The sequence below is a fragment of the Panthera onca genome, chromosome B2, assembly GCF_046562875.1.
Source record: "Panthera onca isolate mPanOnc1 chromosome B2, mPanOnc1 haplotype 2, whole genome shotgun sequence".
NCBI classification, from domain to species: domain Eukaryota; kingdom Metazoa; phylum Chordata; class Mammalia; order Carnivora; family Felidae; genus Panthera; species Panthera onca.
Genome location: NC_138343.1, coordinates 85,157,509 through 85,185,235, shown reverse-complemented (window position 1 = coordinate 85,185,235; position 27,727 = coordinate 85,157,509). Strand labels below are relative to the sequence as shown.

The 27,727-nt window shown below is 34.6% G+C and overlaps 1 long non-coding RNA gene across 1 annotated transcript in view; it reads left to right on the top strand.

Moving 5' to 3' along the window:
* LOC132666460 (uncharacterized) overlaps positions 1–16,596 on the top strand; it is a 38,948-nt gene extending 22,352 nt beyond the window's left edge. Inside the window, exons 2-3 of the long non-coding RNA XR_009604675.3 lie at positions 14,579–14,631; positions 16,500–16,596. This is a non-coding gene — a long non-coding RNA (uncharacterized LOC132666460). The remainder of the gene's footprint in view (positions 1–14,578; positions 14,632–16,499) is intronic.
* Positions 16,597–27,727: the final 11,131 nt, after the last annotated feature.

Genomic DNA, 27,727 nt, shown 5'->3' with positions numbered 1-27,727 from the left:
TGTCTTTTACACTGCAGACTCTCTTGCTTTCTTTCTCTGCAAAATTTTATTTGGTTACAATTGGTCATTGAAGCAATTTGGTTCTTTGTCCACCAGTTTCCCACATTTTGGAATTTTTTGACTACATAACAATGGCATTATTCAATATGTTTTTCTTTTTTTATGTCCTATGAATAAAGATAAAACTTAGAAGCTTGGTTAGATTTAGTTTTCATGTGCATGAGTGTGTGTGTATGTGTGTGTGTAATTTGTGTTGTTTTGCTTTATTTGGCATGGCTACTATTCATGTGGTGTTCTGTTTCTCCCTCAGGATGCACATAATGTTTGGTTGTCTCTATTGATATTAGCAGTTATATATGATAACAGCATAGATCCATTAATTCAGACCAAAAAAGTGCTATTCTAAAATTTTTTTAACGTTTATTTATTTTTGAGACAGAGAGAGACAGAGCATGAACGGGGGAGGGTCAGAGAGAGAGGGAGACACAGAATCTGAACCAGGCTCTGGGATCTGAGCAGTCAGCACAGAGCCCAACGCCGGGCTCAAACTCATGGACAGTGAGATCGTGACCTGAGCCGAAGTCGGATGCTTAACCAACTGAGCCACCCAGGCGCCCCAAAAAAGTGCTATTCTAATTAGATCATGTCTTCTTTGTATCTTAGGCAGAATACTTCCCTAAAGAGAAGGTTCCTTTGTCTAGTTATCTAGTGCTTGGTTACCCAGTAGAATAGTTAGTGGGGGAAAGATGAGATAAATGTGTGATTATTTCCTTTTTTTTCGGCTTCAAAATAATGGAAAACATCTTTCAACCATAACCAATTGGTGGATGGTAGTTCTTTTATGTTTTGTGCTCTGGTCTCATTGTAATTTCATGGTTTTAAATATATTTTGTACATTTTTATCTATTGCAAGTAATACTGGTATTCAAACTTTTCATATTTTGTCCAAGTGGGATCCTTTCTAAGATGACTCCTGCATCATTTTGACACAGCACTCAACATCTTTGAAACATTCTGTACTCTGTGTCATGACAATATGGTCCATTTCATCTTGATCCCTCCTGCTTGTCTTTTCTGTAAGAAGTTCTAGTTCCTTCTGATGAGAGAGAAAAAAAAATGATAGATAGATAATAGATAAATAGAGATAGATACATATGAAATACCTATATAATTTAAGACCAAATTTTATTCATTGTTAATGGTTGGTTATTGTTTCTAAACTTTTTTCTAGAAACATATAGGAAATGTGTTTATTTTTTCTTAAAGATATTTTTATTAAAATTTCTCATGAACTCATAATGATGCATCCAATTCAAATTTAGGGCCTCCAAGGTTTTTATTTAATCTCTTTTGCATTATATGTTTCTCTCATATCTATACTGAGAATTCCAGTTCTCAATAACACTGAGACTGTAGAATTAGACAAAGAAAACATTACTCATTTGCTTTATCCCACAGTACGTGTACAAATATATCAGTATAAAAACACAAACACTAAAACAAAAATGATTGCTTAAATGTTTAAGATTTTCTTTTGCAGTTTATTTTTGTCAAATTACTATGACTTAAAGTCACTTTTTAAAAATTTCCTCTCTTTATACTATGAACTAAATACACATTTAGTTTTGCATGCTTCTTGTTTTGCTTCTTTTAAAAATTTAATTCTAAAGGTAAATGTAAAATGTTTGTAGATTTCTAAAGTCATATCTACAAAACAAGGAAGTCCAGGATCTGGGTTTGCCCCTCTATGCTATTCTCTCTCTCTTCTTAGAGCCAACAGTTGTCCCCCTTAATGTTTAGTCTTCTATCGTGTACTTATTTTTGTGTTTTAATGTAAACAGATCCCTCTTTCAAACTTCTGGTATGTAGGAAGGTTTCTAGTGGTTGCCTTCATACACAGTACCTTTCCACAGCATTCCTAATCCTTTTTTTGAGGGGTGGGGGTATGATCTAATGGTTCCTTATTATAAGTAATAATAAATTAGTTACTAAATTCTGCTTCCTCCTGTCCTCTCTTCCCCAGCATCTAATTTGAACCATTCAGTTTAATTCACAGTTAATAACTGTAAGGTCATCAGCAAGCACATTCTACTCCCTATTCTCTTTAGAGTTTGGTAATGTTTTTCACATTTGATTAAGCCTCAATTTTGAATCAATCCCATCTCTACATATTCTCCAATTTTCTTCATTTCCTAGAAATCATAAGTTCAGAATATTTTAAAATATTATTTTCCGAATATACCATATGCTACACTTTGAATCATATTTATTGAATATATTATCTAATTTCAGTTTCATACTTTAATGAAATGAAATGCTTAAATGAATTTGTTATAACTTAACATTTCACCCCCATCCTGTTTTTCAACTTCCGGGATCTTTGAAATTCATTGTAGAATCTAGGGGGTTTTACTATCAACGTGTCAAAGGAATAGAGCTCAATTTCAGGTCAAAATAAGATTCACAGCAGATGAGAACTAAAATATTGTCTACGTTATGAGAGAATGGATATGCTGGGAACTTGAAGATCTGATGGATTCCAAGGTCACTTACCAATCTTAAAAAATCTTCTCAGCTTCCAGATATATTTTTTAAACTCCTATATAGACACAATGTTGGATGGATTCTCTACTTATTCTTAATAATGCCATACAAGTAAATAGTAGAAAATATTTGCAAAGTTTTCTTATATCAGGTGTACTTTAGTTACATAAGGCCTTTACCTCCATATTTATTTAAATACCTGTACACAGGTATAGGTATATTTTAATACATATTTTATATAGAATATGATTCATTTATTCCTTTAACAAACATTTATTGAACTGCCTTTTGATACACTAGGCATTAACTTAGACTCTCCCAGAAGAGTAAAACAAGACCAACCGAAATTGAAGTATCCCTGAGTTTGAAACAAAATATGTATAAAATCTTAACGGGTTATAATTACTCCATAGGTGCAGAAAGCAGAAGCTGCCATGACCCGAGCCACAGCCTTTCTAATTCTGATAAAAGTAAGCAGCATTTATATCATCCTTAAAATTGACAAAACAGATAATGGAGGGAACAAAATGGAAATGGTTTACTGTTGGCTACCAGGAACCCTAAGGAAAGATATGTTCTTTCCCTCACCCTATTTCATTAAGCATATCATACTATCAATATTTTCAGTTGACAGTAAGGGTGCAGCCTGAAACTTCAGCTCTGTGAAGTTTTTCAATACTACATACTCTTCATTCTGTCAGTCGCATGAGAAAATGTATTTATAGAAACCTATTTTTGTGTGCCTCTTATGGACCCTTCACTGGTGTTGGGGCTTGACTTAAAACAATAAGTCAGGTACAGTGCAAGCCTTATGCTATTTTACAGTCTAGGAGCAGAGGCATACAAACAAGCACTTCTAAATGCAGAGTGGAATGTGACAAGTGAACCTTCCTTATAGAATATCTAATTGTAAGCAATCAAATGGATGGGGAATAAAATTCCAGGCACCTGGCTGGGCTTAAGTATTCCTATATTGTAATTTGATTTTATGGCACGGAATCTATTCTGAAACCCAAAATACGGGGTCACCCTTACTTGGCAATTGTGCGCAGGGAGTGTAATATTGTGTTGGCAAGGAGAAAAATAAGAGATCTCATTCCACCTTTAACAATGTTGTAGTTCTGGCCAACAATTTAAAGAGGTTATGACGCCACTGACCTAGAAATCATAATGCAAACATAGCTCCAGCAATCGCAAATGCATATACTTGCTTTTAGAACGTTTATAATTTGTATAAGTACATTTTTAATATTCTTTACATTTTCAGTGAGTTGTGAATTAGATTTGTTTGCAATGTGCAAGGGTTTAGAAAGCAGAATATCTTGTTGTTAAATAAGATTCGTATCATTATAAAAATGCACTTAAACATTTTAGTATATTAGCATAGATCATGGCACACTTCACCATTTTGTTAAGTCACAAAAGCAATTAGGAACTTTGATTTTCCACCTGTATGAGGAACTGACTGAATATCATTTCATGATATTGGTGAGGAGTTTGAAAATCTATGCCTGTATTTGCCTGGAATCATTTTTACGGCCAATTAAATCTATTTAAAAGTATGCTAAATAAATGACAAAGATCCTTTCTTGAGGATGAAATAAAGGTGTAAATAAATCATGTATTTTGAAAACTAAAACTGAAAAAGAAACCAACAGTAACAAAAATAAATGCCATAATTATAACTCCAACTATATAATTCAGTAAATTATATCTATATGTATATATCACATCAAAGCATTTGCCTATGTTATTTGTAAGTTTAAGAGCTGTCTAACGCATGTGCTGTATAGATTAGGAACCCTGTCTTATTTTGTAGGTACATAAACATTACTGGAGTCATAAAATAACAAGGTTAGAGAGGATCAATCATAATTTTTGCGAGGTATTATAGGCTTTTTGGCAATTGATAGATATTGCACAATTAAGCAGATGACATTTTTCTGCATTTGTTTGCATCAGAGTATATTTTGATAGTAAGAGAAGGAGTAATTTCTGGAGGGTGAATATGGTAGCGTGAATCTAGTGGTTTAATAATGGTACGATAGAACACAGCACAGACCACACTAGTAATTAAATTTCATCTGCTTCATAAGATAGTCATCAGTACATATGTTTGAAACACAGATCTGAATGTTCTTAGATTTTAGAGAGGTTGTAGCTTTACTTGAGGATACAAGGTGGTGCTGTTTCATTTTACAAACAAAAACTACTGTTACCAAGACCTGGCAAAGCTAGAATGAGGACATCATCTCTTACAAAGAGAGCAAGCATACAGAAGAAGCCAATTCCATACTGCTACATGCCAGTTATGATTTCGTTTAATGGAAAAATAGATAAGTTATATCTATATACACTGCACAATGTAAATACAGAGCCAATAACAATATTCACCCAAGGATGAAATGTTCATTTTTCAGTAGTTTACGGGGTTCTATGGCCTGCGATATTTGCAGTGGCTGCAGAGGCCCTGGCCTTAAGGGAATAAAAATATGTGCTTTATGAAACATGAGTGAAAAGTTAAAGTGTATTCCTAGTTCTTAGTGGCTCTTTGTACTGACAACCAACTATTTCACTGGTTTTGTAAATGAAAATCTAAGCTCATCTTTTAATTCCAAATCTACTGACCTGTACCATTAATGAAGACCAAGACTTCACTGCGGTCTATCTATTCAAATGCTAATCACCATTTGCCAACTTACTATATGTATTTAAATACTACAAAAAGTGAGGCTTTTTTTCATATCAGCCTTTCTCTGTATTTATCATTACTCCGCATAGAGAATCTAAATGATAATGTGGGCTCCTCTTCCAATGTCAGATTTCCTGTGTGACATCAGTAAAATTAAATAACCTTTCTGGGCCTGATTTTTAATTCAATTATGGATACTTTAATACTAACATTTTTACGGCAGTTCTTGAGATGTTTGTAATGTTTGTAAAACAAATTGAGAGGTTATTATTATTTTTAATCATTGACATGTTTGTTTACTGAAAATCAGTAGAGAAATTTGGCTGTTTTGTGTATGTTGATATCCTTGGCAGATTTTGGATTGGCACCTATAACAATTTTCTGAGATGCTTCTTTATACCTCAATCTATTTATCTTATTAGAGGTTTTGGCTACTAAAAAGAAAAAATAACCCAGAACCTCTGCTGAGGACTTGTGAAATGTAATTATACCCTTTACTGATTTTTTTTCCACTCAGTATTTTTACCCTGACATATCACTTATTTAAATGTCAGCAGTAATGTTAATTTACTTTTCTTTTTATATTTTTGCATTTTCTTTACTAGAAGCTGACTCGTATTTTCAAATAATAGGGAAGAAAGAATTGCACTTTTCACTTATTTTGGCATAAAATAGACTTATTTAAATAATGCTTTATCCTCAGTTTTATGGACAGAATAAATAGTAGACTCATTTATTGATGATAGATATATTACATAGCATTATTTATTCTATAGAGTACAGAAATATCATTTATATAACCTTGAGAAAAAGTTCATGCCAGCATAATTTAAGTCAATGAGGGCAAAGAAAGCCAGGTAGTTCATTTTGGGAAAAAACTCAAATAACAAAAATGTTTAATAGATAGTAACAAACTAGGCTTAATCTGATGAAAGGAGATCACATAACTTCTGGTATTTCCCTAAAACTTAATGTCTAGATAGTATGGCATGACTATTAGAGATTTCTTCTTTTGAACAGCATCTGACACTTTAGGGGGCACTAATGTGTAGTAATATAAATTATGTTATTGAATCACATGCAAGCCTGGATTTGAAATATAGTTCTGCCACTTGCTATAGTATGGTCTTAAGCAAATAGCCACTTTTTGAGTCTATCCCTTATGTGTCTGTAAAATAGGGATAATACTTACTTCCCTCATGGTTAGATGAATGTTTGTATGAGATAATTCATATATAGTGCTTAGCGTTTAGTGTTGAGTAAACACTCAATAAGAATTAACTAGTTAGCTAATTAGTTAATAGTTTCTCTTTCTAACAAACATTTAATTTTTAAAAATCTCCCCAAATCTCCTCAAAATACTTAATTATTAACCTTGACACACTTTGTTTCCTGTCATATACATATGAAAGAAAGAAATGGTTAAAAACTACTTCACTGATTCTAAAGAGTACAGTATCAAAGAAGGAAGGGGGCAGCATAATGTTATTGTTTACAGAGAAACCTGACAAACACTACCTTACGCGATCAGGGTTTGTTTCAACAGTGGTGTCATTTTGAGGATATGGATCCTTGATGTGATCTGATGAAACATCACCTTACCTCTGTGGTCCTCACCACAGAAACCCATAACCTCAGTCTAACCAGCAGATAAACATCAGACAAATATCAATTGAAGAAGAGTCAACAAAATTTCTGATGATTACTCCTCAAAACTCTCAAGACCATCAAAAACAAGGCTGAGAAAATGTTACAGTGAAGGGGAGCCTTAAGGAGACATGGTGACTAATGGCATAGAAGTAAAAAGACATGAATCTGAGTCACACTCTAATAAATTTTCTAACCTGGGAGACAGTGCTTGGACATCATTGCTACAGTGCTCACAGTCACCATTAACATCAGGTGATGCCATTTCGGATACCTCCACATTCTATGCAGCCATAGCGATTAAATAATGGATAGAGCGAACATTCAAGTCATTTGACTAAAATGGGATAATACATAAACTGTGTTAGCAAACACTCAATTTTATTTGAATTGAACAGCGGGAAAAGAAACAGGAAAAAACAAAGAATCTGATGATCATGAGAAAAATGTTTCTTTGTCATAGAAGAACTTATTTGCAAAAGATCAAGCTAAGGTCAAGGATTTATGAAACCCATTATGAGGTTGAATTAGTATGTTTTTAATCTACATTTTTCAGTTTTTTACAGTATTAATTTACTCTGTTTATAAATGATGAGTTAATTAGCTGCAAGATAGAACTTATCAATAGACCTATAAACATGACTACCTAAGACATCTGGGTAACTGATCTTTGTTCTTATTTTACAGCCCAAAGTCAAGTAATGTACTTATATCAGGCTGTGTAAGCCTGCAGGGGGCTGATAAATGGAATCTGGGTAGATGTTGTGTATATGAAACCTTACCTTGTTACAGTATTTTGTATTATGTAAATTCTAAAACTGATGAGAAGCACTTAGTCCAGAAGAGATAGTCCTGGCACATATCAACTAGCTTGAATGAAGACTAGTCCAGGTTTAGGTATATAAGCCAATGTATACAAGACAGAGGGCTAAGAGGGGGACTGAAAACGTCTGAAGTGACTCACACACAATTAGAAAATTACTACTGGCAACACTTTGCGAAGATTTTCGGGTGCAGAATTTTGTCTTTCCATTGGCTGTAGAACATGTTGATTTCTCCTTTGTGTAACTCTGATTTCGCTTACCTTGACATTCTTTGGATAACCCTGGCTGTTGATCTCGTTTGTGTGCGAGGTCTTTTCATCATTGTGTTCCTAGTTCTGATAGTCTAATAAAGTGGAAATACATCATAATATTCACACTTTCTTCCTTCGCATAAAGCTGTACCAATTACATTATATTTTATTGTTATGGTTTATGAGATTCATCTCCACTTTTTAAACATAACAATGCTTACTTTTGGTTCCCCTTGTTAGCATCTTCATTAATTTTATATTTTGGTTCATTTGTTGATTTACTGGGTCTGGTGTTCAGGAATTTATTTTTCACAAAGGGACTATAGGTATTCCATTACCTGAGTAATTTTATGTTTGATAAAATCTCTTGCTTTTGTAACTGAGTAATATCTGTTCAGTGTCCAAGGAATCTTGGGCGCCTTTTAATTTCTCTCAGAAATTTGTTCACATGGACTTTTTTCTAGTGTTGAATGTTATGAAAGGAAGTCTCAAGTCATTTTTTTCTTCCTGTAAGGGTCTTTATTTATCTTCCAGGATGACTAAAAATCCTTTCTTCATGCTGGGTATTCAATAATATAATTAGGATACAAGTCATTGTTAGCTGTACATATCAAGCTTTTCCTGGAAAGTGGTGTATCACTTGGCCTGTAGATAATTTCTTCCTTCATTTCAGACATTTTTTTCCTGAACTGCATTATTGAATAATTTCTGATTCTATGTGTTGAGTTCTTTGTTTCAGGAACATAAACTATCTTGATAAAGGAATATCTGAATTGTACAACTATTATCTTTTCGCATTGTGATTATTTCAGGATCTATCTCTGCATCAGAATTTCCCTTTCATTTTTTTTCTGTACGGTTCCTCAGTTTCTGAATCTTTCCACATCTTTTTCCTTTTCTTCCCACCCCCCCCTTTTTTTTGTTGTTTTTTGTTTTTGGCATTCTACCTATTTGTTTAGCTTTGTAGTCTTTAAAATCACATTTTCTTCATCTCCTTCTCCTTCTCCTTCTTGTAGATAGAGTGTGCGGGTATGAGTAGGGAAGGGGCAGAGGAAGAGAGAGAGAAATAGAGAGAGAGAAAGAGTCTCAAGCAGGCTCCATTCTCATTGCAGAACCCGATGTGGGGCTCAGTCTCATGAAGGGTGAGATCCAGACCTGCGCCGAAACCAAGAGTCTCATGCTTAACTGACTGAGCCACCCTGAGACCCCTTATTTTCTTTTTTAAACTCTAATGTTGTGTGTCTTTTTGTTTTTTAACTGATTGCATGCTCTTACTTAGCTGTTCTATACACCACGCTCTCCTTCACACCAAGATCAAAATTTTCATGTGACTCATTTAGGGCTCTACTAGATTTAATAATAAAGAAACCCCCAAAATACAAGTGCTCAAACCAGAGAGACTTTTTATTTCCCATTTAGCTAACAGCTCTGGGTGGATATTCCAGGTTAGTGGGTGGCTCTCCCTATGGGTATTCATGGACTGGGGCTAATGGAGACTCTGGGTCTTCAACACACAGCTTTCAAGCTCACTGTAGTCACTGTCATCTTATCAGACAAAAGTGGAAAACATAAATACCCAGGGCCGGAGAGTTTCCCTTAAGCAAGAAAGACACATATTCTAAATTTTCTTTTAATGTTTGTTCATTTTTGAGAGAGAGAGAGAGAGACAGAGAGAGAGAGAGAATGCAAGCAGGGGAGAGGCAGAGAGAGAGCAAGACACAGAATCCGAAGCAGGCTCCAGGCACTGAGCTGTCAGTACAGAGCCCAACACAGGGCTCGAACTCACAAACCGCGAGATCATGACATGAGTGGAAATAGGATGCTTAACCAACTGAGCCACCCAGACACCCCACGTATTCTAACAGTAGCAGTCAATCATACCTTTTATTCCTTGGCTTTCCTTTTTTTCTAGATTGAATAGTTATAATTTTTTTATTCTACGGTGTATTTGTATATTTCATACATCATTTTATTTGAATGATACTTGGAGAACTTTGCCCTGATTTTCTCCTTGTGCTGATACATTTTGTTCAGTTTCCCCTTGACTTTCTTCTGAGACCTGTTCAGTATCCTCTCTGAACTAACTTTTGGGGACACATTTTATATTCCAACCACATTTCTTAGACACTATGTCTTTAAGCAAGGGGGCCTGGAAGGAAGTTAGAAACAATACCATGAAGCTCTAATCTTTTTTTTTTTTTTCCTTTGTCATCATCTTTTGAGGTTTGTAGTATCAGATTGTTCCCTTTACTTTTTTTGATAACTGCAAATATTTTAACTTTTTTATTATATGTATATTTCACTGAGGAAAAGTAGTATTTATTAGGCTTTGATAAATTACCATGATCATTACCAGAAGTATTACTATAACTAATTTTTACTGTGTTTTCCTATTTTTGTATAGGATATGAGATTCACACTGTTAACTTCTTTGCAATTGTAGTGCAAACAATGTGTATAACAGTGTCTGAATAGTAAACTGTCATTGCTGTATACCTCAACCAATGGGTGATACATGAATAGTCATCAACTTGCAGATATAAGTTCCAGTTTGGTGTCTTAAGGGAACTAAATGCCCATGCATTAAGTGAAGTATGCCTGAGGCCTGTCTTCCAAATGATAGTTTAAGGAAATTCTCTACCCATCATCCGGCCTTCCAGTGGAAATCAACACCCTCTAGATGAATTTTATTTCCCACACTGGAAAAACAGCTGGAAATAATTTCTACCTTTTGTGGCATTTATTATTTGTTCTACGAATGTAGGTAAAGTCCCTTAAAGGGAAATATAATTTATTTTATGACTTTGAATTCTCAAACTTCTAAAAGCAAAGAATTATTTTAGTGAATGAATGCACTGTTCTGAACTCTACATACAAAGATTCATTAAACAGAAAAAAAAAACTTACCTAGTTTTCTCCAAAATTTTGATACTATCTGCTTCTAGGCCTAAGCTTACCTTTAAATATCAAAGTACAAATACGATATAAAAATATTACTGTTAGACACACTCATAAACATCAAAATAAAAGGAGGAAACTTATAAAAATAGTTTCCTGCGGACTACAACAAACAGGAAATCTTTAATTGAGAAAGTGAAGTCTCTAAGAAAGGACCCATAATGAAACTGAAGCTTTAGTTACACATAGAGCAACAATGCTGTGTCTAGAATACAAGTTCCAAACTTGGATTTATGATTGCCGTGTGCAATGTATTCCTTATATACTATTTTTTTTTCTTTTGCTCTGGTTTCATTTTTATAGACTGTCATGTACTATATATGAACTCATTTTTACACTAAACCCTTTGGCAAACTTACCTCAGTATTTAAGGAATTGCCTGTCTATTTGAGAACTTGGCTTGAAACAACAAAGGGGCAAATGGTAGAAAGATGGCAAAAATCTGCTTTCTAGATCAACAGCCAATGAGCAGAAAATAGACATGTACACACAAGTTAGGCTGAGTATCTAAAATAAGTTATGCTTAATTATAAACTCTGTAAATCTCTCATTTGCATTGAACCATAGGTTTTGTCAAGCTTTTGAGTCTGCGAGGCTAGAGGGGGGTGGGGCTGTCCCCCACTCAGGAAGGCCCAAACCTCAGGACTGACTCTTCCTTTAGGAACTTTACCCATGACTTGCGCATCCTTGATCATTTGCTCCTTTTTTGAAAGCGACTTTTTCAAAATGTTGTTATTTTGGTCTCAGTGGTTTACAAAATTGGGTTAACTTCTCTCTGAATTCCTTAGATTACAATCATACATGTGGGTGCTTACATGATAGACATATTTCTATCACTGGAAAGCTAGTTTTCATAATAACATAATGCACTTGTTACAAATATAACTTCACATATGTAAAACTACCTATGGCACTCCTGTAGATATGTTCCTCCCGTACATATCTTCATCTCAAATGATGGCAATAGTTCGTTCTAAGATCACTTTTAATCCATCCAAAAATACTGATGGCTCTATTTTCAAAGTATATCCAGAATCTGAACACTTATTACCACCCCAATATTGCCACCCTGGGCCAGACCAACAAGAGCTCCCGCCTGGATTATCACACAGCGTCCTCTCTGGTCTCACTGCTCCCATGTACAGTACAGCATCCTGTTACGTTTGAAAACATGGTTACCCTGTGTCACTCAGAAGGCCCTCTCACAAAGTAAAGGAATATAAGCTCCTTTTAGCTGTGTATTATGATCATTAAAGACTTTGATCCAGTAAGGAAAAGTTTAGATATTTGTCTAGTAGATATACAGAGCACCAAACAAAACATATGTTCCGTGTTTAAAAGCACTGGCTAAAGAGACAGACCAATCTGAATCCAAATTCAATTTCCACTACCAACTATCATCAATTATGACTTAAGAAATCTGATTAATGTCTCCAAATATCAATATTCTGATACATAAAATGGGATCAAAACAATGTCATAACATTTTATATGACTATAACAATGTATAGGATTGGTATATCAAAGTCTAACCAGGAAGAAAGAAACCACCTAAAATGTTTATAACAGGGTATTTGAAATTTTTTTTTACATTTATTTATTTTTTAGAGATAGAGTGAGACAGAGTGCGAGCGGGAAAGGGTCAGAGAGAGACTGAGAGGAGAATCTGAAGCAGGCTCCAGGCTCTGAGCAAGAGTTCAGCACAGAGACAGATGTGGGGCTCGAACCCACAAACCGTGAGATTGTGACCTGAGCCAAAGTCAGATGCTCAACCAACTGAGCCATACAGGTGCCCCTGTAACAGGTTATTTAATTCTGGGAACTAGTTACAAAGGTGTTGTGGATTTGGGGAAGCCATAAAAGTGATTATGACCTAACCCAGAGATTAGCAAAAGTGGGAGGTTACTGTCACCCTTAACCTGGAGGACTAAATGTTGGTACTAGTCAGAATCATTCTTTCAAAGCTCGAACCACAGTGGGCCAGATATAAGCTTAAACAGAAAATACTGCCCAACAAAGATGAAGGTGAAAATAACCTGGCATTTCCGTTCTCACTACACTCTAAAAATCCCACCAGTGTCTCCACTGTCCAATGCAGCTAGAAGCCAACTGACAGTGGTCCTGGGAAATGTACCTGGGAAATGGATGAAGAGGTGAGCCCCTCTCATAAAGAATGGAAAATGGGAAGAGGGATGAGTTTGGGAACAATTGGTCCCAAGGCTAGCATGGTCTATCACCAAAGATCTTAAAATTGGCTATGTAGTCTAGAGGATACTTAAATGTTCATGCAAAGCAGCAACTTTAAATTGCCGTGGCACGGAGGGTACATTACCTAGGAGGATAGAGGAAGTTTGTTTTTATGGGCTGGGGTTCATAGATGCCGAAATTAACACTGACTTGAATGTCAAGGTAAATACTTCTACTGGATCTCTGATATTGCTCTTCTTAATGAGAATAAAGAGTACATATAACTAATTGTCATCCAAGAAAGGATATTAGTAGTCAGATTTTGGGAAAACATAATTGCACATTATTTGACGTGATTTATTGACTTAAAAATGGGAAGAAGCCATTGAGACATCTGAGTTATAGACATGAGAAAAATCTAAAGAAGACAACCTAAATCCTTATCCAGAAATGAAGAACAAAGCTACTCACTGATGTAGATACACTTCACCCTTTAATGGCTTTCGTTCATGATCAATGGGGGAAATAAATCCTGTAGGATTTTGAATTCATATTTATTCTGTTGATGAATATATATTTTTATACGTTAATGAACATAAACTTGAAATGTTAAGCATATCTTGGAAACATTTTTGCTAATTACACATTGCCTTGCATCAGGGTATTGTTGACTTTCCATTAAATAATTTGAAAATTCGGGTACTACATTTGAAATGCTTAACATATTTAGTTAGGAAGTAAGTTCAGCCTTGTAATATTATAATGACTTAGCTTTGCAGGTATCTCAGTTAAAAAAGATCAATGAACCAGAATTCTTTCTTACTGTGTTGACACAAAGTCCGAGTCACGTACATATATCCAAGACAATTCTGAGAAAAATACATCCATTCCCCAGAAACTCAGTGTCAGTGAAATTAAGAACCAAATGTTTGTATGCCTACAAAGAAATTTTTGCTTTGACCCATTTTCTACCTATAATGAGACAAAATCAGGTGGACCTCAAATGTTTTAGGTTGGTTTGGATAACTCAGCATATATATCCTGCTATTGTAATTAGCAGCAGTGGTTTAAAGTTTACAGAAGCAAAAACATGAAACTAAAGCTCTGGGTTAGAAATTAGGTTAAGAATAAAAGAGGAAATAAATATTTAATTAATGCAGAATCAAAGCTCTGGCAGTGAGATGGGGTCTTTATTATTACAGATGAAGCTTTCTAAAAGTAAGGCTACATAAAATGTATGAATCCTATTTAATTTTGTTAACATGAGGTTAAATATCTTTGAGATTATAATAGGGTATCTTGTCTTCTGTGCTTGCATTCTAAAGTATCAACAAAAATATGGCTGTATTTCTTCCTAGAATAGTTGATTTGAAGCCCTCTGTTTTTGTGAAAGAACTTGCAAATGAACTCTACAAAATTGTAAAGTGGAAGATAATATTAAGAGGAAATACTTATCGTTGCTCATTTATTTTCAGTGAATATGCCCACATATGTCTCCTTCAGGATGACATACAAACAACATTGACAAGTATGTAACATTTTCTTTTAACCTAAATTCTAAGCCACGATTGTTGCTGACCTTTCTTTCATTTTTCTTTCTTGAAAATTATAAAACCGAATTTGAATATTTTAGTACATTTAGTGTTGCCTGAATGAGAACATCATTCAGTAAGGTCTGAGGAAAGTTCCAAAACATCAATCAGTTTATAGTCTTCAGGCAAATTCTGTCACATTTTCTGTTAATGTCTTTCTAAACCTGTTCCCATTCAGAGTATGTAATGTGAAGCGAAATAGCTTATTACAAAGTGCCACTAATTATATGCCACCATAACTGTATTATTTTAAGTTATTGTATTCCTTAGATTTAAATGATCTCTAATGTGTTTAAAGTTAATATTTGATGAAAACTTGTTAATATTTAAATAGTTTGCCTACTGCAATAGATTCTATGGAAAATGGGAGTATATCATATGATCATCTTTGAATGAATAAAGAGAAAATCTCAAATGATCTTTCCTGTGTTCAGTCATACTTCACTATTTTTAAGACTTGAGATTTTTCAGTTCACAAATTTACTAGATGTGAATTTGAATACATTTATAATGTTCATGTTTCCATTTTGAATGTGATTTGTTATTGTATTTTGGTTATCTTTTAGAAATTTCAAAATTTACTGTCAGTGTGCATTTTTTTATAGTAGGAAACTACTTCTTAAGAGCTTGCCAATAAAATATTGATGAAAAATTGATGATTTTTTTTCTTTTCATTTATCTGGAATCCATTTATTCATCAAGGTGGTAACTTCACCAATAACTCATTGGAATAGTCTACGATTTTTAGGGAAGAATTATGATTTTAACAGGAAGCCACAGGGGAAATTTAAATTATTTGTCTCTTAAAAAGTAGAACATTGTGATTTAGGGCAGTTAAAGAGTTCTGGGAGTGAGAACATCAAATATAGTGCTAGAAGTGTAGTTACATGGTTCAAGAGAATGACTTGAGCATCATAAAGCCTGAATCTCCTTGGATTCTGATTTGTTTACACAGATATTCTTTCAACTCATGCTTAATAATGTGTTGTCAAAAATAAGTTGGCTATTAAAAAAGTAAGTTGACTATATTTTTATCATCAAATGGCAAAATTTCTTAGCTTCATCTCTTACCCCATGCACAGGCTGGGGAGGAAATAGGTAACAATTGCCTTCTAAGTCCTTTTTCTTTTGGAGAACTTAAGTTTTTGGAAGGAAAAATAATAAATAATCTAAGGGGCATCCTTGTCTCTTTGTAACTAACTGGGGCCTGAAACAGGACAGCAAATACCTTTCTGACTTTCAAGTCTCAATTCTCTGATGTCTCCTTAGAATTGGGATGCTCTTGTAATGAGCAGTGATGCATCAGCAATACATTTAGATTTTCTATTTCTCAAGAACTTTCACTCAAAAACCTATATCAATATCTTAAATACACATGAAGAGCTTGACAAAAAAAAGCCTGCGATTTTGAATAGTAATTTTCAAAGTGCTTTTTTGTACATTATTCCATTTGTTACTCAAACTTATAGAGCTTCTCATGAATATAGATTAGAAAAGCTGTACTTTACAGAGAAAGAAATTGAAAACTCAGAAAAATGGTTTTCCAAAATAAATGAAGTGCTCTTAGAAATGTGTTGTTTTGATTTTGGATTGAAGACACTGCACCAGATACCTCACTAGGCCATGGTTAGCAGAAATCCCAGTGAAACGGATACTGCTTGCCAATAATGGGAATTCCCTCTCCATAGAATATTTCTGTCACCTGTGGAAACACTAGCTTTCCTCTAAAATTCCACAACTGGGAATAATCTCTCCTTTTCCCATTGTATTCTTTCATCATGGAAATTTTTGTTTTCTCTTTCAGGACATAAGAATTATTTATATACCTACTTCCCCCGGACTGTGAAGTCTGGGACCAGGATTGATGTATCTTTTTGTCTCTCATAACATCTAACAAAGTGTTTTTCATATGGTAATGCTTAAAATGTGTTTGTTTATTGAATAAAACATGTCAGTACGATTTTGAACATCTATAAGAAAAGAAAGTAATGTGAGACAAAGTAATGTGGATAAAACAAACGTAGCAAAATATTAGGAAACTATCAGAAATGCAGCAATAATGTTTTACCAATTCCTCCAACAAGCTATGCAAATAAGTCAGTCATTTAAACTGAATGACATTTGTGGAAGTATAAAACCAATGAAAGGGTCTTTATTTAAGGACTTACTTAAGTTCTCATTAAAGGCTAGATGGAAACTTTATTTATTTAGTTAGTTATTTTTTAATTTTTTTAACGTTTATTTTTGAAGGAGAGAGAGAGAAAGATTGAGAGAGAGAGAGAGAGAGAGAGAGAGAGAGAGAGAGAGAATGAGTGGGAGAGGGGCAGAGAGAGGAAGACACAGAATCCAAAGCAGGCTCCAGGCTCTGAGCTGTCAGCACAGAGCCTGACATGGAGCTCAAACTCACAAGCCATGTGAAATCATGACCTGAGCCAAAGTCAGACACTTAACCTACTGAGCCACTCAGGCGCCCCTGGAAAATTTATTTTAACTGTGCAATGGTTGATATGAGGTGAGATATTTTGTGGAAGTTGGGCAACTTTATTTGAACTGTGCACACTACAGAGAATAGAAATACTCCTGTAATGTGTTCAGTTCATTAAGAACTTGGCCATTAAAAAATGGCTGTACATTACATACTGAGATCTTCTTAGGGCAAAACTGCATGCTAGAATTAGTCTGAAATCCTCCTAATGTAGGTACTTTTGGTGACGAGAGTTTGGAGTAAAGTAGCACATTGTTAACATTTACTTATGGCTTGTAAGAGGTTTTAGAAAATTCCATACCTGTAAAGCAGAAATACTTTCTTGGTTCATAAAATAACAGGCAGGCAACCTTCTAACCTTGAGGATATTCCTGTCTATAGCAAGAAGATAAAAAGGCTGGTACTACTGCTTTTGCCACAGTAATACATATTCCTAAGATTTCTTAATCATAACCTTATGGTTTATACAAATTACATATGTGAAAATGTTTCTGAACGTTTCACTTTCGCTCTGGATTACTGCATAATGATTGAGTTACAGCATTACGTAGTAATCTCGTCTTATTTAAATCAAGTAAGTCAAAGAAATTATCCACATCTTATGCAAAGTCAAACACACCTCCAAAAGTCTAAAATGATTTCAAGTTTAGCACTATAGATACTCACACAGTGATAATTCAAATTTTTTTCTATCTAGTCCTTCAAATAGATTCCTTTGTTCCAGTGATGCTAAGTAGTTAGTATATTTTTGAATTTTCAATAAAATCTAGGGATTTAAAAATACTTAGAGTAGTTAGAAAAAAACACTATCTTTTTATAGAAACTTTATAATATGCTATAGTTGGGAAATGTTAAACTTTACTGTTTATTTGATGCCACAAACATCAGTACATTCAAGAGTACATATATTTATTATAATCAGAGAGATTAGAACCCTTTAAGTTCCTTTTTGCAGATATGTATCCCTCTCCTTCCTTCCCCTTCTCTCTCTCTATTTCAGGAGTTTTTAATCCATTTCAGTTTTCATATGATATTATTATAATAGTTCTTAAATATTTCACAAAAGAATATTGATAACATTGAGAGGCATCTGGTCATAGGCATATGTATTTTAAGTAACTTGATTCACGTGCTGAGAAACTTCCGAGAAGGCCAACATGTGATTCATATCTAAAGGCTCTCTTTCCTAAATATCTAGTAGAAATTGACATGAATATTACAATTTATATTAAACAAGTGTTTACTATTTTAAGCATTATAGTTGACATGCTATTTAGAAAGCATCGTAGGGGCACCCTGGTGGCTCAGTCAGTTAAGCATCCAACTTCAGCTCAGATCATGATCTCACAATTTGTGAGTTCAAGCCCTGTTTTGGGCCTCTGTGCTGACAGCTCAGAGTCTGGAACTTGCTTTGGATGCTGTGCCTCCCTCTCTCTCTGCCCCTCTCCTGCTCACATTCCATCTCTCTCTCTAATAAACAAACACTAAAAAAAAAAAAAAAAAAAAAAAAAACAAAAACTGAAAAATCATGGTAGAACAAAAGCATTTAAAAACCTGTTAGCATTTTATAACTAATTGGCATTAACTCAAGATAGTATTTTTAGTGGTTTGGTATTCATTCATGTCAGTTATTTCAAAAGATGTTTAATTCATAGTTTATACATAATTTAATTCACTTGAATTAATTTCCAATCACTGGCATTGAGTAAAAATAGTATACATTGACTTAAATATATATATTAGTAATACAGTTATTTACATACATATACAATTATGATTTTAAGTATTTGATATGGGTTCCTCATCTGTTAAATTACTTAATTTATTAATATTCAAAGTTATGTGTATGAACAACAAAGTTTTAAATAAGGTATTGAAAAGTCATAGACTTTTGAGTTTTCTGTGGGGGGGGATTGTTAGTACAAAAAAGTAGGGCAGATATCTTTATAACACAGAAGACTGCTAAACACATACCAGTGTTTGCTGGAATACCAACAAATGACACAGAAATCTCACTATCTCATAATGCACTCCACTCCATTATTGAATGGTCCAATATCAGAAAGAGAATCTTCATGTTAAAATGAAATTACAAAATATTTATATGCAGAAGTTACTTGGCCATAAAAATTTTACTTGCATTACTTCTTCTTGATTTTCTTATTCTTAAGTGCCAGGCACCAGGTCAAACAATTACCAAATAGAGACAAGAGTATGGGCCTTTTTACAATGCCCTGATTCCTGTACAAAAGGACCCAAAGCAATGCATGGGAAATCTCCCCAAAAGGAAAATGGCATGCAGCCTTTATTAGAATTTGTCTGACCCAAAACCACTGCCAAAAGATCTTCTTCCACAAAATTAGCAATTGGGGCAATACCAGGGAAGAAGGCCACTCAGTTCCTTGAATCCCTTGTTAATGTCCACTTGCCTCCCCCCCCCCCCTAAAATTGGAGATGCATTAGGGACAGTATTGGTATGTGTGGGGTAGATGGCTGTGTAGGCTAACAGCCAACATCAGTCCCAACTGATCAGTTGTTTTAGTAAGGCCTTGTCATGCCTTACTCATTCTTAAATATTTTCCATACTTTGTATAAACATCCTTAATGTCTTAACCCAAGACATCACTTAATTCAAGACAGAAGTAAGGAAGGAGTGTAAAAGAGATGTTTGGGGGATGAAAAAAATAACTCCTAAATGGCTCTCTTCTCTTGTTGCCACATTCAGAAACAAATTAGCCATCTCTTTGTTTTAATAAGGAAAGAACCTATTCTACTTAGAAAAGATTTTATTGGAGGGAGGAGCTATTGTTGAACTAGGACACAAATGTAATAATTTATAATATTAAAATGTTATGAATTTTTTACTGTAAATGTTATGTGTAATTTCTAGAAAGAAAATATGAAGTGAACTAATTAAGTTTACTCAATATTCTATGACCCTTATAATTAGTTTTTATTGACTTACTAAGAATTACGCTTTAACAGATTTTATGATAAAATGCTTATTTCATTTTAAAACAGAAACTGAATGCTGTCACAATTATTATTTATCAAAGTAGATAAAAATGAACTGACCCTGTAAAGGTTTATTTTGTGAATGTGCATTTGTAATTATTTGGTTTAAAAAGTTCATTCCAGCAAGCAAAGTAGAGAGTTAATGGCTCCCATTTGTAAATAGGTGACATAACTTATTGTAATGCTCAATTATCTCTGGTCCATGAATTGTTCAATTATGCAAGCACTCATCTGCCAAAATAAATACTCATTAAGGTGAGCATCTATGCCAAAAATACAAATTTTCTGCATTTTGACTATGTATGTATACTGTAAACTCTAGAGAAATAGATTTACAGCACCAATTAAAAACCATGGAGTCTAGATATAATTTGAAAAAAATTAGATGTCCATTAAAGAGCAATGAAATGGGTTTGTTTAAAAATGCCTAAAATTATCTTGTTAGATACGTTCCCTGATTGGAGAAAAATAAATGAAACCTCACATTGACATTCAAATCCTATTTTCTTTAAAAAGGAAAAATGGTCAAGGGTGAACGAAATAAGAATATCACTCAAGTCCTACGTTAGAATAATAAATAGCACACACACTCGCCCTGTAAGTTCTTCAAACTGCAGAAAAAAGAAGAGTTCATGCATCTCATTCAAACTTCAAAGCTACTTTCTCCTTTTTATGTTTAAACCAAAGCTTTCAAGAATGGAGGCCAGGTTTCCCTTACAATTTAAAATTCAAAGAGCACCACTTTGAAATTTAATAGAGCAGTGTTTGCTAAAGTAAACATTTTAGTCACAGTGCCGGCAGATGCCTCCATGTATCCTCAGCCTTTTCTGTAGGTATTAAAGCCCTGCTTGGAACTATTGGAATGTCTCTTCCCCAACAGTCATTGAAAAGATAGAGATTTCACGGAGTGCAGCATCCCACTTCGCCAAACAAAATGCACCTTTGGCGTTAAAGCAATTTTGAGACTTAGAAACTTCTGATGGCACTTTAAAAGTTGTGCTGCCGAAAAATCAAACAGGAACATTGAAAACGAGGATCCCAGATTCCTGTGAAAGGTTTTCACTACCCACCACCCCCACCCCCCAACCACAACCATGGGCCTGGAGAAAAAGGCCCCTGAAGGAAGAGAGAGAAGTGAGTTAGACAAGCATTTATGGTGATCAACACGTGGTGTGAGAAGCCTTTTGTATTATTATAAAATGGGTTACTAACACTGCTCAGTGAAAGGCGCTGTTTCTTTTACAATGCATACCAAATCCAATTACGGAGAAAGAACGGTGGAAATTCTTTTCTTATAGAGAGCTAAACCAGCTTACTAAACCATGTAATTTTTTTCCAGTAAGCCTAGAACATAAACATGTATATGTATTAAAAGGACTTTTCTCTATGCATTGGCTACTGTGTTATCAAACATCTTTTTTATTCTTGCAGAATATTTTCCTCTTGTTTTAAACTTCAATTATATTTCATTTAGAATCGATTTACACGGATCAAGAAATTGCAAAATTAATGATAGAACAACATGTAAATCCAGTGGTCTTACAAATGCATTAGAAAAATATTATTATCCTAACTTAAATTAGTTTGTCTTTGTCCATATAAACATACATTTCCAAATCAATATATTAATTTACAAAACTGTTAATAGTCAGATTTTTCCAAACAATAATTAGAATTCATTTCTCTACTTTTTAAGCCAAAATATATTTTGATAATGACCAATAAAAATACTATGTTTAGAAATATATATCAGTATAAAATCCATGTATTTATTGAGAGTTAATAAATAGGAATAGGTAAACCTCTTTCAAATTTAAATTCAATTTTAATAAGGGAAATAAAAATAAGGCACATCACCCTTACTTCTCAGTTACAAACATACATTGATCTCCAGAACTGTTAACTCCTTACAATCTATGGTATGTTTACATACATTGTATGTAATGACTCATATGAACTTTTTTCCAAATGAAATTCAATTAAAATAGAAAAAAAAAAGGAGACCTATTTCTAAACATGCAAGAGGCAAATTCAAATGCATTCTTCTGTTTGTTGTGTTATGAGTTGACTATGTTTTCCCCCCCTGGCACAAAAATCCTAGCATTGCAGTTTTCTGGCAACAAATGGCTGCTGGGGGTCACCAAATGTCTCTGATTTGCTACAGCGTTTAATCTTCCACAAAAGCTGTTTACTGCTTCATGTACACCGAACGCCAGGAACGTTATCCTTTAAATCATGCTTAGCTGCTAATTAATGGATGTATAAATGTCTAACAGCCAAGTCTTTAAAGCAGAGCCATGAGTGAGTACAGCAGACATTTTGCACATAACTAAAATAGAATTCTGATAAGCCCACAAACTGATTTTTCGACATAGCTATTGTTATGCTTTGTATCTAAACAAATTTAAGTGCATTTGAGAAATTTGCTTTAAAGCCATCTGAATCTGAAAATGTGTTAGGAGTGGTACAGGGTTCAGCAGTGCATTATTAGGTTACAGGGCTATATTTCTTTCTTGTGTTTCTCTTGGATGCATGCATTTTGGAAGCAAAACAAAGGCTGAGAATTCTGAATTTAATGCCCAGATTTGACATTATGTCACTGTGAGATTGTTGTCACCAAAATCCCTTAAACTTCCTTTTCTGAAACCAATAAAAATTACTTTCAAAATATGTCTTTAATGTCTTTTTTCTTGATGTGGTCGGGCATCATTTGATAGAACACAAAATTTAACACAATCATCTGGGAAATTATACTGTATTTTACATGGATTGAGCACGTCTGGCATTATATGATAATATATGAGATGTATAGTACATGTCTGGTCCCAGAGTAAGCTCTTTTATACTCATAATTTCTCATAGTCCTACTAACCATGCTCCCTACTATAAGAGAGGCATTAATATCTTTATACCCAGATGAGAATAAGTGGGTTAGAAACTAAGAAACTTGCTCTGGGTTTCACAGCTTGCAAAGAGCTAAGCAATCAGAACTAGACTCAAACTGAACACTGGCTGACACCAAGTCCTTAGGCCATTAACTACTATAATATGTTACTCTCCCATTAGTCTTGACTTTACATAAATGTTAATATTTTAGCAAGTTTTTGTATCACAAGAAAACTTCTAGGGAATAAAGAAAAACTAATCCCAGGATAGCAAAGGAAGAGACAAAATATGATTAAGCAGACAATAAAGAATGACAGAAAAAAACAGTTGAAGGGGATGACTCCCAACTTTCCAAAGTAATGCCAGAAATCTTGATTACCCCCCTATTTTAAGAATGCTCTTCAAATCCAGGGAAAGCAACAGACAAAATACAGAGGGTCACTCTCTATCCACGTGTGAAGGGAGAACAGACTCTGATCGTGAACATCGACTGACATTCCACCTGTAACATTTCTTAATTCTTTGTCTGTAGGAATGCTCATTTCCTTCTCAGAGCTTTCATCTCCTTAATCTTCAAACAAGGCTTATAAGATTATTGTGGAAATTCCCTAGCATACATCTGCTAAATAAATGAAAACTAATGGTTTAGAATCAAAAATTCTGATTTCAAGTCTAGCTATGCCATGGATTAGTGATGTGATCTTAAGCAAGTTATTTAAGTGCTCTTTCTGAACTACAGAAAGGCTTAATAATACTCATTTTATAGGTTGCTGTTAGGATTCAGTGACATAAGGTTTACAAAATATTCCATAACACAGAAAGGTCTTTAACCATTATTGTTCCTTGTTCTTTGATCTTCTCCCCCTCACCATCCCACATGTCTTCCTGGTCTTCTAAGTTACCAGGCATCCCACAGCTGGCCTTCGCAAAGTGCCCTGTTTTCCAAAATTATATATATGATAATTCTCAGGTCCTTAATGTAATGAGTGTAACCTAATCATGCAAAGAACTTTTGTTTTTTACCTCGAATTTATTAAGGAAAACTTCAGCCAGGGGTGCAAGTAAAATGAAAACAAAATGAAGGAGCTGAGAGAAGGGGGCTGTAGTGAAAGCAAGCGTGTTCTGCAAGAACATGAAATGCACCAGCTTGTTAGGTCAGTGAGAGACAAAGAGCCTCCATCCCCCATGCAGTCCTCACTCATTCTCTGCATCTCACTGTGTCTCAAACCAAGAAAGAAGTCTGATAAATGACAGTGAGAAAGGACCCACATCTGAAGATAGCACTTAGCAGAGGCACTTCTAGCTGTAACAATGTGTGAACTGGTGTGTGTGTGTGTGTGTGTGTGTGTTGTGAGTTTGTGTGTATGTATATGTGTGTGGTGAGTCTGTGCTATGTTGGAACAAGATTAGCTTTATCTGTGTGAGTTCATTTGGCCATAACAGCAGTCTTTTTACATATACGCAGTTTATAAGGGGGTGTTTCATTTGAAATCAACACATTAAATTTGAATAGGAACTTTGAAAGTTTTTTGAAAAATATGCAGCAAACAACCACAAACAAATTTACATGATTAAAATAGGAACTTTAGAACAGATAGTGGCTTAGAAATCATCTAGTACAAGGCACGTCCAGGTAAGGACAGGTAATCTTCCATGAGTTGTGCTTAAAATCTCCAGGAATGGGGAATTTGTGATTTCATCACAAGATTAGTTCCAATGTACAAATCAACTGACAATTATTTATCCTGAGATAAATTTTGCCTCCCAGAATATGAATTTGATTTCAGTTATCTCTGAAACAACTCAGGGATGAATCCCTTTCTTGTTCCTGATAATGTTTCATCCATTTTAGGACAGATGCCACTCTCCATTTAACCTTTTCTTTCTAAGCATTTCTTTCAACAATTTATTAAGTGGGCATTCCTAAAATTATTTACATATACTGTTACTGATACTCTAGACACAGTTCTAGCTTATAAATATATACATGTATGGGGGAATAGAATCAACATAACATTTACTATTTGGACTCATCAGTGCAGCTGCCAGAGGTACCATTCTAGCCCGTAATGGGGCACCAGACTTCTATGAATCCAGGGTAAAATTTCTTAAGCTTCATCACCAGACAAATAACACTCTTGAGTTGTATGGATTTTGTCATCAGATAAACACCTCAGTTGTTTTTCACATGAACTGGGGCTTGCTAGGACTCCCATATCTAGTTTTTGTGCAACCGAAATTTGTATGGAATCCCAAACTTATCTTGAAAAAGAAGAAACAACAAAAAGAACAAAGCTGGAGGTATCACAATTCCTGATTTCAAGATGTACTAAAAGTCTATAATAATTAACACAGTATGGTACTGGCACAAAAACAGACACAGAGATCAATAAAACAGAAGAGAACTCAAATGTAAAACCACACTCATATGGTCAATTAATCTATGACAAAGGAGGCAAGAATATACAATTGGGAAAAGAAAGTCTCTTCAACAAATGGTGCTGGGAAAGCTGGACAGCTACATGTAAAAGAATGAAACTGAACCACTTTCTTACATCATACACAAAAATAAACTCAAAATGGATTAAAGATTTAAATGTCAGACCTGAAGCCATAAAATTCTTAGAGGACAACATAGGCAGTAATCTCTTAGACATCAGCCTTAGCAACATATTTATGAATACGTCTTCTCAGGCAAGAGAAACAAAAGCAAAAATAAAGTAGCAAGACTATGGCAAAATAAAAAAGTTTTGCACAGGGAAAAAAATCAACAAAATGAAAAGCAATCTACTGAATGGGAGAAGATACTTTCAAATGATATATTCAGTAAGGAGTCAATATCCAAGATGTATAAAGAACTTATACAACTCAACACCAAAAAAAAAAAAAAAAAACCTACACATAATCTGATTTTAAAATGGGCAGAAGATCTTGGAGCACCTAGGTGGTTTACTCGGTTAAGTGTCTGACTCTTGATTTTGGCTCAGGTCATGATATCACAGTTTGTGAGTTCAAGCCCCGCACTGGGCTCTGAGCTAACAGTGTAGTACTTGCTTGGAATTCTCTCTCTCCCTCTTTCTGCCCCTCCACTAGTTGTGCTCTAGCTGTCTCTTTTCTCTTCTCTTCTCTTCTCTCTCTCTCAAAATACATAAACATTTTTAAAAAGTGAAATAAAAATGGGCAGAAGATCTGAATAGACATTTTTCTCAAGAAGACATACAAATGGCCAAGAGACACATGAAAAAAAATGTTCGACATCACTAATCAGAGAAATGCAAAACAAGACGAAATAGTACTTAAATAAAAATGTCATTTGTTCTTTTAAAAAAATAGTTCTCTAACATTCAGCTAGTCATTTAAGCTACAATCATAGTTTTCAAAAGATTATCCTTAAGGGATTTTAAATTTTATTCCTGCAATGAATCAATAGCATCATAACTTTTAAACATATCTATCATCAATAATAGGATAGTTTACGTTCTCCACTTTAGATGAGGTCTTATGGTCTTTGCTCAATAACATGGCACATGGAAAACAACTGAGTCTCTTAACATTTAAATAACATGTCAGTTGCTTTTTAGTTCCCCAAAATAGAAAATTGAAGAAACATTGCTTACAATGATAAACTGTGATAACTTTACAAAAATTTATAGGTCCCCCATTCTGTCTCTGTACCTGGTAGGATGGCACCTTCCCCTTCCCTTGAAGTTCGGTATAGTCACATACTGGGCTCTGGCTGATAAATGATAATGGAAGTGATTTCATTTCTAGGCAGAAGTCTTTAATTAAGAGCCAAGGTGCATTCCCCCACCTATCCAGTAATGCTCTAAATGTTGGATACATCATCAACCTGGATAATTGAGAAACATCCCCAGGCAAGCCATGATGGACCTGTGTACAAATAAACCTTATCATTTTGTACCATATTGTTTTTAATATTATTCATTACCTTAGCATGACCTAGCCTATTCTAAAACATAAATAATTACATCCTGAGTATTTGGGGGGAAAAAAGTTTCTTCTTGCCTCCCTTCAGCAGCCTCCACTCTCAGTGGTTGTCCCTGGTTCTCACCACACTGTTACAGAGATTAGATGTGGTATGACAACAGAGTTTTGTAAAGATATTAAGGTTGCCCTTAAGAATATCTGCTTGTTGGGGTTCCTGGGCGGCTCAGTTAGTTAATCATCCCACTTTGATTCAGGTCATGATCTCATGGTTTGTGAGTTTGAACCCTGCATCGGGCTCTGTGCTGACAGCTTGGCGCCTGGAGCCTGCTTCGGATTCTGTGTCTCCCTTTCTTTTTGGCCCTCCCCCACTCATGCTCTGTCTCTCTCTCTCTCAAGAATAAATAAACATAAAAAAAACTTTTTTAAATATCTTCTTGTTCATTTTAGATAAGTGGAGCATACTTTTTATTGGAAAGGCTCTTCCAGATCAGTTGCAAACTGAGGTGAGTGTTCAGAGAAGGGACTACATTTCTACATATTAGATAATATACATTAAATTAATCCAAAAAGCCTCGTTTCAAACACCAGAGAAGTTCAACTTCTCTTTCATATCAGAGTTTCTCTGGTATCAGAACTTAGGCCTTAAGACAAGGCTGGAGAGGTAGTTGGCCACATATTCTACATTAAAAACTCTCTGG